The 12,657-nt window shown below is 50.5% G+C and overlaps 1 protein-coding gene across 1 annotated transcript in view; it reads right to left on the bottom strand.

The window, feature by feature from the left end:
• Positions 1 to 12,657, bottom strand: part of PHF20 (PHD finger protein 20) — a 1,006,161-nt gene that overhangs the window by 828,831 nt on the left and 164,673 nt on the right. The window lies entirely within an intron of this gene.

Raw genomic sequence — 12,657 nt, 5'->3', positions numbered from 1 at the left:
TTTAATCTTTCAGTAACTAAGTCCCCTGTGCACATTAAAAACTCTTGGGCCCGCAACTGGGGCAAGGTCGACCTGCCCGAGCTTTCGGCCACACTCCTGGCCTCTCTTCCCCCCATATCGGGACTCGATTCCGCAGCCCAAGCCTCAGCCATTGACTTGTGGCTCACGGAGGGAAGCGATCGTCTAGCTCCCCTCCGGCGTACCTCGATTAGGCGTCCTAAAGACGCCAATCGGTGGTTTAACACCGAGCTGAAGGAATTGAAGCTCACCGTCCGAAGGGCTGAACGCAAGTGGAGACTGGATTATTCCTCGAATGCCAGGACCCACTACGTTCACCTCCTGGGGACCTATAAACAAAAAATCATTGAGGCCAAGAAAGCGTACTTCTCGGCGAAAATCTTAGCGGCCGAGAACCAACCAAAGGAGATCTTTACCATCACTCATGATTTGGCGTTCTCGGACCGGACCACACTTAAGCCCCCCCCCTCCCAGAAACTCTGCGATTCATTGAATCGGTATTTTGTCGATAAAATCGCGACAATTAAATCTAATATCTCTCCCCCTTCTCCCTCTTATGTTGATCCCACGCTTCACCCGTCCCCAGTCACTTTCAATTCCTTTCCTCCACTCTCTGAGGAACTTTTCCTGTCCCTCCTCCCGAAAATCAAGTCCGGCTCCCCATCTGACATATGTCCGGCTCATATTCTACGGCAGATTTACACGGTCTGCCCGTCGCCTCCCCTGGGCTTCCTTAACGATTCGCTAGCCCGTGGGGTTGTTACTCCATCGCTAAAAGCCGCTTCTATTGTTCCCATCCTGAAGAAGCCGGGAGCTGACCCCTCTGTGATGGCTAACTATCGCCCCATCTCCCTTCTCCCTTTCTTGGCGAAGGTGCAGGAGCGGCATGTGACATCTGCACTCAGCGCCTTCGCCGAGGAGAATGGGAGGCTGGCTCCTTGCCAGGCGGGTTTTCGGCCAAGGCACTCGACTGAGTCAGTGGTGGTGTCAGTATCAGACACCCTCAGAGAGGGCATGGACTCCGGTATACCTCAGGCGCTGGTCCTTCTTGACTTGTCCGCCGCCTTTGACACGGTGGACCATTCCATCCTGCTCTCCCGTGTCAGGGCGGCGGGCATAGGAGGATCAGCCCTCATCTGGCTCTCGTCCTTTCTGAGGGACCGGACCCAGGCAGTCCATCTTGGGGAGTTTTCAGCTACCCCCTGCCAGGTCCAGTGCGGTGTTCCCCAGGGTTCCTCTCTTTCTCCTTTACTTTTTAATCTTTACATTGCTCCGCTTATCTTTGCTTTACAGCACCTGGAGGTCTCGGTATTTAATTATGCCGATGACCTCCAACTTATCTTTAATCTCTCTTCCACACCTGACTCTATCTCCAATTTCCAATCTACTCTATCTTTTATCAGGGACTGGATGAACTTCAACCACCTGAAACTCAATCCCGATAAAACGGAACTTGTGGTGACGGGTGGTTGTTCCAGTCCCTGGAATTCACTTTTCTGGCCCCCCTCGTTTGGTTCTCCTCCTACCCCGGTTTCCTCTGTTAAGACCCTTGGTATTAAGCTTAATAATCAACTCACTATGCACTCCCAGATTGGTTCCGTGGTTTCTTCCTGCTTTCTCACTCTTCGCACTATTCGTTCTATTTCTCGTTTCTTCTCCTTCCCGGCACTCAAGTTAATTATGTCCGCACTGGTCCTGTCCCGCCTGGACTACGGGAACATTCTGTACAATGGCATCCCTCAGTACAGCCTCCGTAAATTGCAATTAGTGCAAAACCAGGCTGCTCGTCTTGCCTTTGGTCTCCCTAAATTCCATCACTCCTCCCCCCTCCTAAGAACTCTTCACTGGCTTCCGGTGCGGGAACGTGCCTTGTTTAAACTAGGCTGCATGGTGTTCCAGGCCAGGACTGGCCTGGCCCCCCTGTTCATATCATCGGCCATCAAGGCTTATGTCCCTGGCAGAGACCTCCGTTCCTCCACCCAACTTCTCCTAGCGGTGCCCCGCTATCGGAGAAAGAAACAGGGTGGCTCTAAATTTTCCACTCTGGCCCCCCTGTTTTGGAACTCGCTCCCTTTTTACCTTAGGTCCCTCACTGATTATTCCGCTTTCCGTAAAGCTTTGAAGACCTTCTTATTTCCTCAGGCTCTTCCCTAGGTTATTGTTTAGCTTCCAGCCACTGCTTCAGTGACTGTCTCCGCTCAGTGGGTTGCTCCCCTATGCTAGCGCCAAGAAACCGTCTAGGTGTATGTTGCGCTCAATAAATATTTTAAACTTTAAACTTTGGGATTCTGGGGGCTGTAGTTCCCCACCTCCGCTCGGCGGCCGCAAGATGTGGCTGGCGGCAGCGGGAGGAGGGAGCCACAAGCCCCGGGTTGAGTGCCCAGTCCTGGAGTGTGCAGAAGCTGTGTCCGTAGGTCTCAAGTAACGCAGGTACCCCTCTTTAGCAAATACGCCCGCTCTGCCGAGGGCTCTGATATTTAAATCTGCCTCCGGGCGGAAGTCAGTCTCCTTTCCCCGCTTGGGATTCTGGGGGCCGTAGTTCCCCACCTCCGCTCGGCGGCTGCAAGATGTGGTTGGCGGCGGGAGGAGGGAGCCACAAGCCCCGGGTTGAGTGCCCAGTCCTGGAGTGTGCAGAAGCTGTGTCCGTAGGTCTCAAGTAACGCAGGTACCCCTCTTTAGCAAATACTGCACTCAAACTAAACTAAAAACCGACAAATATCTCAATATGTGAATAATTTCAAGCCACTGCCTTTCACAAAAAAATATATTTTTTCTGCTTTAAAATGGAACATGCAACACAATCAAGTGTAATTATTCACTCAAGCAATATGGGTAAACCCCCATTAACAGCATACATATACACGTTACAATTTCAATTTTCTTTTCTAGTCTATTCGTATAGCCCCTGTGGTGGTTGTTCAATCATTATTCCATAGTGAGCCATGCCGAATCACGTTTCGATGAAACCACCAAATATTCATTCACCTTCCTCAGGGCACAGAATATCAATTTAAAATCCAAACGTTGGCAGGGCAATAACCTGCAGGTATGAGCATAAATCCCAATAAATGTATAAAAAACAAATGTTTAAAAGTGGTGCATAAAAAAACTTCACTCTACTTACATATATATCTCAAACTCAACTTAGCCCAGCAGATTTAAAACATCAAAAAACCAGGTAGCTACACCTTATAGCCCAACGTGCACACCTCACATCTCCATAATCAGGTAAAAGCACAAGTTACTACTTGTTTAACGATATATCTGTAAGAGACATTAGTTAGTGATAGATTCGTTACCTTAGAATATTCCCAGGCGTCAGACTGGATCCGGAAATTCTGGCGTAGCAATACCCCTGCGCGTCGGTAGGCGTCGTCTGCGGCTCCGCGTCCGTCGTCGGCGTCATTAGCGCCGGAATGACATCGGAGTACTTAGATGCCGCCCATGCGCGCTGACGCCAGTTCTGATACACAGCTTTTCCGCGCCAGATACGCAGAGCCATGATAGAACCAACACTGGTGCCATGAAACTAGTGCCCTGAAAAGGGATGACCTTAACCCTAGATATCGGTTCGCAGAACGGGGAGGATGGGTGGGTCGGTAAGGAATCTATCACTAACTAATGTCTCTTACAGATATATCGTTACACAAGTAGTAACTTGTGCATCTGAAAGAGACACGTTAGTGATAGATTCCTTACATTAGAATAGATACCACAGCAATACCAACCCCGGTGGTGGGTCTGCGAACCAATATCACACCAGAAAGTCCTAGAGGACGGAACGGCCAAAGAAGCCATCCCTCAGGACTTGACTGTCCAGGCAGTAGTGTCTTGCGAACATGTGCAGCGAGGCCCACGTAGCTGCCTGACAAATGTCTTGCAAGGGGACTCCTCGGCCCAGGGTAGTAGTAGTCGCCGTGGCCCGACTGGAGTGGGCCCTCAGCCCAACAGGAGGTTCCTTCTTAGCCAAAGAGTTACACGCTTGGATGCACAACACGATCCACCGAGAGATGGTCCGCTTGTGCACCGCCCATCCTTTCTTAGCGCCCACGTAACCAACAAAGAGTTGGTCATCCACCCGGAACTGGCGTGTGCGATCCAGATAGTAAGAGCGCACGTTTTGGGTCCAGACGGTGGAGCCTCTCTTCCTCTTTCGAGGGATGCGGAGGCGGAAAGAAGGTGGGCAAGGTGATGGACTGCCCGATGTGGAAGGCTGTGACTACCTTGGGCAGGAAAGAGGGTTTTGTCCGCAACACAACCTTGTCCGGATGGATAGAAAGGAAATTAGGTTTAGAGGAAAGAGCCTGGAGCTCACTCACTCTCCTGGCAGAGGTGATGGCAACCAGGAAAGCAGTGTTAAGTGTAAGAAGACTGAGAGAACAGTCATGAAGCAGATCAAAGGGAGCGCACATCAAGAAAGTTAGAACTAGGTTCAAGTCCCACTGGGGCATCACGAAAGGAACAGGAGGGAACATATGAGTGATGCCCTTTAAGAATCTGCTTACAATGGAGACTTGAACTGAACAAAGAAGGCTGATCAGGTAGCCTTAGGAAGGCTGAAAGGGCAGAAAGGTAGCCCTTGATAGTGCCCAGAGCAGAGCCCTGCTGGGCAAGAGAAAGAAGAAAGAGGAGAACCTCAGAAAGAGGGGCATTGAGAGGATCCACAGCCTTTGCTGTGCACCATGCCACAAATCTGTTCCACCTGCAGGCGTATACTGACTTTGTGGAGGGACGCCTGGCTGTCAGAATGACATTAAAGACTTCAGGAGGCAAGTCAAATGGCCTCACCTGTCATCGCTCAATCTCCAAGCATGGAGGTGGAGACCGGACAGATTCGGGTGGAGGACCGTCCCCTGCTGCTGCGACAGAAGGTCCTCCTGAAGAGGCAGACTAACCGGGGGATCGACTGACATACTGAGTAGCTCGGGATACCAGTACCTTCGCGCCCAGTCCGGAGCCACAAGGATGACTTGGGCCCGGTCGCACCTGATTTTCTTCAGCACTCTGGGCAGAAGTGGTATAGGCGGAAAGGCGTACAACAGACCGCAACTCCACTCACGACGAAAAGCGTCCCCGAGCGAGTGCCGCCTTGGAAATTCTAATGCGCAGAACTTATGACATTGCGCGTTCTCTTTGGTGGCGAATAGATCTACCAAGGCTCTCCCCACTGCAGAAAGAGGCCTTGCGCCATGTCCGAGTTCAGACGCCATTCGTGATCCATCATGCACCTTCGGCTGAGATCGTTCGCCCTGGCGTTCAGAGAACCTGCCAGGTGTTGAACCACCAGGGTCACGCCCTGATGCTCCAGCCACTGCCAGAGGTGCAGAGCCTCCTGGCAGAAGGTCCACAACCCCACCTCGTCCTGTTTGTTGCAGTACCACATGGCGGTGGTGTTGTCCGTGAACACCTGCACTACAATCCCCCGGACAGAGGGGACGAATGCCTTCAGCGCTAGACGAATCGCCCGCAGCTCCAAAAAGTTGATATGAAGCTGGGACTCCGCCGGAGACCAGAGGCCTCTGATCTCCGCCTCTCCCATGTGGCCTCCCCAGACCTGGAGGGACGCGTCCGTCACAACTACGTGCTCCGGTTGGGGAAGGGAGAGGGCTCTGTCGCTGACCCAATCGCGGTCGCGAGCCACCACTGCGGCTGTCTCGCAGTGCTCTCCGAGATCATGACATGGTCGTACAGGTTGCCCTGATGCTGGACCCACTGAAACTTCAAGTCCCACTGCAGAGCCCGCATCCGCCAACGAGCGTGATGCACCAGAAGGATGCAAGAAGCCATCAGCCCCAGAAGCCGCAGCATCAACCTGACCGAGACCCGGGATAAAGGCTGAAAGATTGGAATCAGAGCCTGAATATCCCGGAGCCGCTGTTCGGGAGGATAAACCCGAAACTGCGCAGAGTCGAAGACCGCTCCGATGAAGAGCTACTGAGAGGGGCACAGGTGTGACTTCCGCACATTGATGGAAAACCCCAGCTGGTGCAGGAGGTCCGCCATTGTCTGGAGGTGGCTGATGCCTCTCTGGGGCGAGCCCGCCTTCAACAACTAATCGTCTAGGTAGGGGAAGACTGAAACCCCTAACCTGCGCAGATGAGCTGCGACCACCGCCATCACTTTTGTCAACACCCGTGGGGCGCTGTTAAGGCCGAAGGGGAGCACGGTAAACTGAAAGTGCTCGAGGCCTACCATGAACCGCAGGTAGCGCCGGTGGGCCGGCAGGACGGGGATGTGGAAATAAGCGTCCTGCAAGTCTAACGCTACCATCCAGTCTCCTGGGTCCAGGGCAGCTAAGACCCGAGCCAATGTCAGCATTTTGAACTTCTCCTTCCGGAGGAAGCCGCTGACGTTCCTTAGGTCCAAGATAGGGCGCAGGCCCCCTTTGCCCTTCTTGGGTACCAGGAAGTAGTGGGAGTAACAACCACACCCTACTTCTGGCCCAGGAACGTGCTCTAATGTCCCCCTTGGCCAAGAGGGCCGTAACTTCCTCTTGCAGAAGTTGCAAGTGATCTCCCAACACGCGGTGGTATTGCGGTGGCATGGCTGGAGGGGTCCTCTCGAACGGGAGGGAGTAGCCCCTTCGGACAATTTGCAGCACCCACATGTCCGACGTGACAGTGCGCCAGTGGTAGTGGTGATGGCGAACCCTGCCCCCCACTGGTGTCACATGGGCCTGAAAGCACAGACTAGGAGGGTTTGAGGCGGATGCTGCAGGGGAAGGTGTGGACTGGGCTCGCCGTTGTCTCCGACCGCCACCACAGCGGTTTCTACGGCCGCCACCGCGCTGTGCATTAGTTTGCGGTGCGTGGCTGGCAGCACGTGTGGGAGCGCCCCTTCCTTGGACACGAAAGGAGCGAAAGGCACCCGTTTGCTGGCGTGGGGCCGAAAGGCCCAAGGACTTGGCCGTAGCCCTGGAGTCCTTAAAACGCTCAAGCGCATGGTCTGCCTTGTCGCCAAAGAGGCGAGGCCATCAAACGGCATGTCCAGAAGGGTGGCCTGGACATCAGCTGAAAAGTTGGCGGTCCTCGTCCAGGCGTGGCGTCGAACTGCCACCGTCGTTGCCATCGCTCTGCCCAGTGAGTCCCTGGTATCCAGCCCACACCGGATGGAATAGTGTGCCACATCTCGACCCTCCGCAAGGGCTTGGGCGAGTTTAGTCCGGGCCTCCTCCGGACATTGTGGCAGCACGTCCGAGACCGTGTCCCACAGAGTGTGGGTGTAGCGGCCCAAGAGGCATGCGGGTATTGACTGACCGCAGTCCCAAACTCAGGGACGAGAACACCTTCTTACCGAATTGTTCATACCTCTTGGATTCCCGATCGGGCGGAGCCGTCGGGAATGCGGTCTGGGAAGTAGAGGCCTGGATAACCAGGCTCGGTGGGGAGGGTGGACAAGAAGCAAGAGTCGCCCGGAGCCTGGCGGTAGCGTCTAGCCACGTTCCTATCTACAGGCTGACCTGTGGATGCCTTGGACCAAGTGCACAAAAGAATGTCACACAAGGCCTCATTAAACTGCAGCAGAGACTCAGCCGAGCTTGCCTGCGGTTTAAGGACCTCACTGAGGTGGTTAGTCCTCACGGCCGCGACTGGGAGCTCCAGCCCCAAGGCCTTGGCCGCCTGCGTCAACACTACACTGTAGGCAGCCCCCTCCTTCGTAGCCACGGATGGAGGGGAGACAAAACCAGTGTCTGGCGAAGTGTCCAGTCCACTGGCATCCCCAAGCTCACATGTCCAGTCCTGTGCCAGAGGGTCCACAGACCCCTTCCAATCTCCCTCGTCACCCATCACCTGAAAATCAGGTTCCAAGCATGGGGCCGTAGGCGGCGCCGGGGGTGACACTCTAGGGGCCGGCGTCGGTGAGGTCGTGAGGTCGACCGGCGACGACCCGGAAGCAGATCCAGTGGGGGTTGCGGCGCCGGGACCGAAGTCGCCTGCGGCACCAGGGCCGGAGCACCCGACCCGCTAGGCCCCCAGCCGGGACTTCTGGGCCCGAAGGCGCCACAGAGCCCGGCGGAGGAGGGAGAGACCTAATGGCCATGAGGTATCACTCGACCTCAGGCGTCGCATTGTGCCCAGGGACCGGAAGGTGTGGGGCAGGTTGCGGCACCCGCCGCGTGGGTGGTGTCACCCGAACCCCCAGCCGCGTCGCGCGAGCGTCTGGGTGGGTGGGTCGGAAGAGCGATGACGCCTTTTCGACCTCTCATGCCTCTTACCTGAGGATCGTGATTCCGTAGACCGATGCCAACTCAGAGCTACGAGGGCCTTAGACGTCAGGGCCCGGCAGTCGCAGCAAGTTTGGTCGTCGTGGTCGAGGCCTAGACACTGAAGGCACCGGCGATGGGGGTTGGTAACCAACATCAGTCGGCTGCACTTGGAGCAGGGTTTGAACCTGGGTATCCCTACCGGCACCGTAGGAGTCGAACGACTCCAGAAAAACCAGATCAAAAGATCAAAAAAGTTTAGTCAAAAAGTGACTAAGGGGTAGAGCTTCAATGGATCTGCGCTAGCTCGCGTGGAAAAAAGAAGAACTGACGTCAGCGCGCGAGGACTGCGTCTAAGTATTCCGGCGATGTCATTACGGCGCTAATGATGCCGCCGACGGACGCGGAGCCGCGGACGAGTCCTACCGACGCGCAGGGGTATTGCTACGCAAAAGTTTCCGGATCCAGTCTGACGCCTGGGGATATTCTAAGGTATGGAATCTATCACTAACATGTCTCTTTCAGATATTTTAATCCAGACTAGATACATACCTAAATCTAAATAGTGATTGATAGCTGTTTAGTTACAGTTTAAATATCCATGTGTAAACACTCCCGTGTACTTCTCAAACAGTTCCAAAAAAAGATAAAATGCCACGTAAGGTCTACCATGGGTCACTGTTTTAATAACCCCAATACCTACAAATGGTTGCAAAAATTCAACTGTTAACCAGGCACGTCCCATGTCTCGGGGTTTGTTAAACGGCATACATGCCCCCGGTCCAGGTTCCAATTAAAACTGCTGTGGGGTGGGAAAATATAATAAACAGCATTTTTAAGAAACATCACGCCCGGCCAGTACGCAAAAAGAAGTGTAAAGACGCCGATAGCCTGTTCCGGATATAAATGATCTGAGAGGGGAGCATGAGATAAGTAGGTGTAAAGCCTTGTAGGGATACCCCCGCCTCAGTCTATAATTGCATCGGCCATACTGGAATAACTAAAGAAGAATTGTAATAAAAAAAACACATACTACCAGCAGATTCTTGTAAGCTGATAAAAGGGCTAAGACATGGAACAAGAAGGTCCGGTAGATGAAATCGAGAAACAAGGGAGATGGACAATAAAAAAGAATCAAAAACGCCGTGCCTGGATATTACAAAACACAGCAGCCATATTGGAATATTGCTGCTTCTAACGCAAACAATATATGAAGTGCAGAGTATTACAGAAGGTAGACTCCAAACCCTCAGCGTATTCTTTAACAAGAGAAGACAAGTAACATACCATTGTCGTTCTGTAGAAAAATAATTGTAATATTCACTGAAAAGACACTCCAATCAAGGAGGCAAGATGCTCACAGAGGATCACATAATGCAAATAAAGAAACAGGGGAACTACTCAGTGTGAGATAGCAAATATAAATACATGACAGACGTGTAGACAAGTACCTAAAAGACATCAAAAGAGAAAATCCTAGTATTTGATATAGATCAAGATAACGCTATAGTATAAAAACGGACCCATGATTATTTCTGCATGTGCAGGAGAATCACCTAGATCGACTCAGAAGATAAAGTTAGAAACCTTTGCATCAAGGAAATACAAAAAAGGGCATTGAGCAAAGGGATTATCTGACGAAGTGACCCACTAACCGTTACTTATATGTGCAAGAAAGAAAATGAAGAGCATGTAACTGGAGAAGGCTATAGCTCAAAGCAAGTCCTAAGACTATAAAAGGTTATCTTCTGGCATTTTCCCACAGCACTTTATCATTCAGTCCATTTTCCTCCGTGTTGAAAGTATACCTCCAGTACACTTCCTCTTTCTTCCGAAAGGAGATACTGTCAGTATTTCTACAGATTTTTTCTAGAATAATCCATTTCAACTTGTTTTCAATGTGGCTGTTCTCAGCGCAGTGTTGCATCATCAGAGCTTGTACATTCTTGCTACGTACTACTTACTTGTGTTCGATGAATCTTGTACGAAATTACGTACCAGTTTCTCCGACTTAGCCAAGTTCACAGGGGCACTTAATAGCAGATAACATCTGGCATTCTGCAGTTGGTCATTTGAGCCTCATGGAGCTCCCCCTATATTCGAAATGATCACTCACTACAGCTCCAGCGCAGGCATGACAATCTCCACACCTGTGATTTCCTAAAATAGGGGAATCCCATGTAATGGAGCATTGGGCAAAATTAGATGGCCACACACACACACAGAGCCAACCATAGAGCTACTCACACACCTACTCACTCACCCATACAGTCAATCACACAGCCACTTACTCACCCATACAATTACACAAACACCCACTTACTTATACTGATGAGTAACACTTACTCACTCACCTATAGTCACCCACAAGCACACACTTACCCATACAGTCACTTTCACATTCACTCACCCATACAGTCACTCATTACCCCATCACTCACCTATACTGCCTTTCACATACCCAGTTACTCACTCATATACCACTGGCACATCCACTCAGCCACACAGCCATACAAACAGGCACTCACCCATATAGCCCCTCACACACAGTCACTAACCCATATAGCCATTGACTCACCCACTCACTCATCTATACAGGCAGGCACAGACCCCACTCACCCACCCACACAGCGACTTACACACAAACTAAGAGATTGATACAGTCACACAACCAGCCGCTCACCCATACATTGACTGAGACACCTAATCCATCACTTACACAGTCACGAACCCACTAAATCATCCCTACAGGTACTCATACACCCACTGACTCACCAATACGCCTTGGTATGTATATATAATACTCAAACTTTTTAAAAACACAGTCATTGGATGATGTCATGAGTAATGCCATCAGTGACGTCACTGACCATGTAAGAGTGATGCAAAACCAAAGGGGATCATCCCCTTTGGTTTTGCCATGTAAGAGTGATGTCATGAGAGGTCATAACCTGAGCCCAACTATAGCGGCCCTGTAACCTATGGTTTTTCCATTGGGGAGGAAATAAATATATATCAGTAATACTCCAACTTCACCTCGCCAGATTCCTTGCAAGAACTGAGCACGGACCACAGTTTGTTGCTTTTCGCATAGTCTTTACTTCAGCTTCACAGGGCCATGATATAAAACCACTCAACCTCATAACCAAGGATTATGACGCATTGTATTAGACCACAAAATTATTTATTTGTCGGCTGTTATCATTTTGTGGTCGAATACAAGGCGTTGTCATCCTTGGATACAAAGTCGAGTAATAATTTGACCTGGACCATGCGTGGGTGGTTCAGCACGACGACGCACCCTCTAGTCTGGAGCCGAGGTGGGATATACACAAGCAGTGTATGCGGATATATATATATATATAAAAAATTTCGTAGTTCCGACATCGAACCAACCTTGTGGGATCGTGAAAGCGGAAAGGGGAACTGGCTGCCGCCGAAGACTATCTTCGGTATGGTTTCTGGCATCCTTGAAAGTAAGACTGCGGGAAACACAACGAACCTTGAAACAGGCACAGCAAATATCAACACTAATAGACATCACCCACTAGAGGGGGAAAAATGCAAGGGGCACGGAACCGCAAGTACCAGGATGCAGCTTAATTATTCCTACCTGGACGCCCACCAGGGGGCGAGATTTATAAATAACTCCAATTGTCTTGTGGGGTTACCTGCTCAGCATAACTGATGTCTGGCTGCCTATGAGGAAGGTTAATGGTAACCGAAACATGTCAGGACTGCCGATGCTGCGCTGTTAATAAATGCCAGATTGCCATCGTTGTGGAGTGCGGCTAATTTCTCCCTAACAGGAGAGCTGTGCAAAATATATATATATATATATATATATATATATATATATATATATATATATATATATATATATATATATATATATATATATATATATACACAAATATATACATACATAGTGGAAATGATGGCCTGGTTGCTGCTGGATAGGCGGAGAAAGGGCTTGCTTATGGCTTAATTATATTTCAGCAACTGAAAAGGGAGCAGAGACCAAAGTAAATAAGTGTTTTTGTATCTAAGATGAGTGTTTATTTTAACATTTACTGTGATTTTTGTATGAATGGAAACACGTTTTTTGAGATCCCAGACACAGGTGGGGCAATTCAATTGTTTTTTACTTCAATAAAAATTAGTGCTTTTTTTAAAACCAGATTTACGTGCAAGTGCCGTCAAGTGAGAGTGAGCTTTCTGTTGGAGAAATCATTTCCCAAGACCTTATAGGAATTCTGTAATCACTTAAAACGGAAAAAGAGGTCTAGCAAGGTATTTTCTGACAAGGTGTTGATGCAGGCAAATGCACTTCAGGAATGAGTTCCAGTGCCAAATAAATGAATTACTAGCCTTTGGTAATGCTCACTAACTGGTGGATACTTTATGTTCGCACAGGTTTCTGACGTATTGGGTTT

This window comes from Lissotriton vulgaris, chromosome 7 (assembly GCF_964263255.1).
Source record: "Lissotriton vulgaris chromosome 7, aLisVul1.2, whole genome shotgun sequence".
Lineage (NCBI taxonomy): Eukaryota > Metazoa > Chordata > Amphibia > Caudata > Salamandridae > Lissotriton > Lissotriton vulgaris.
Note: the sequence above shows the minus strand (reverse complement) of the source record. Positions and strands in the feature narration are given on the sequence as shown.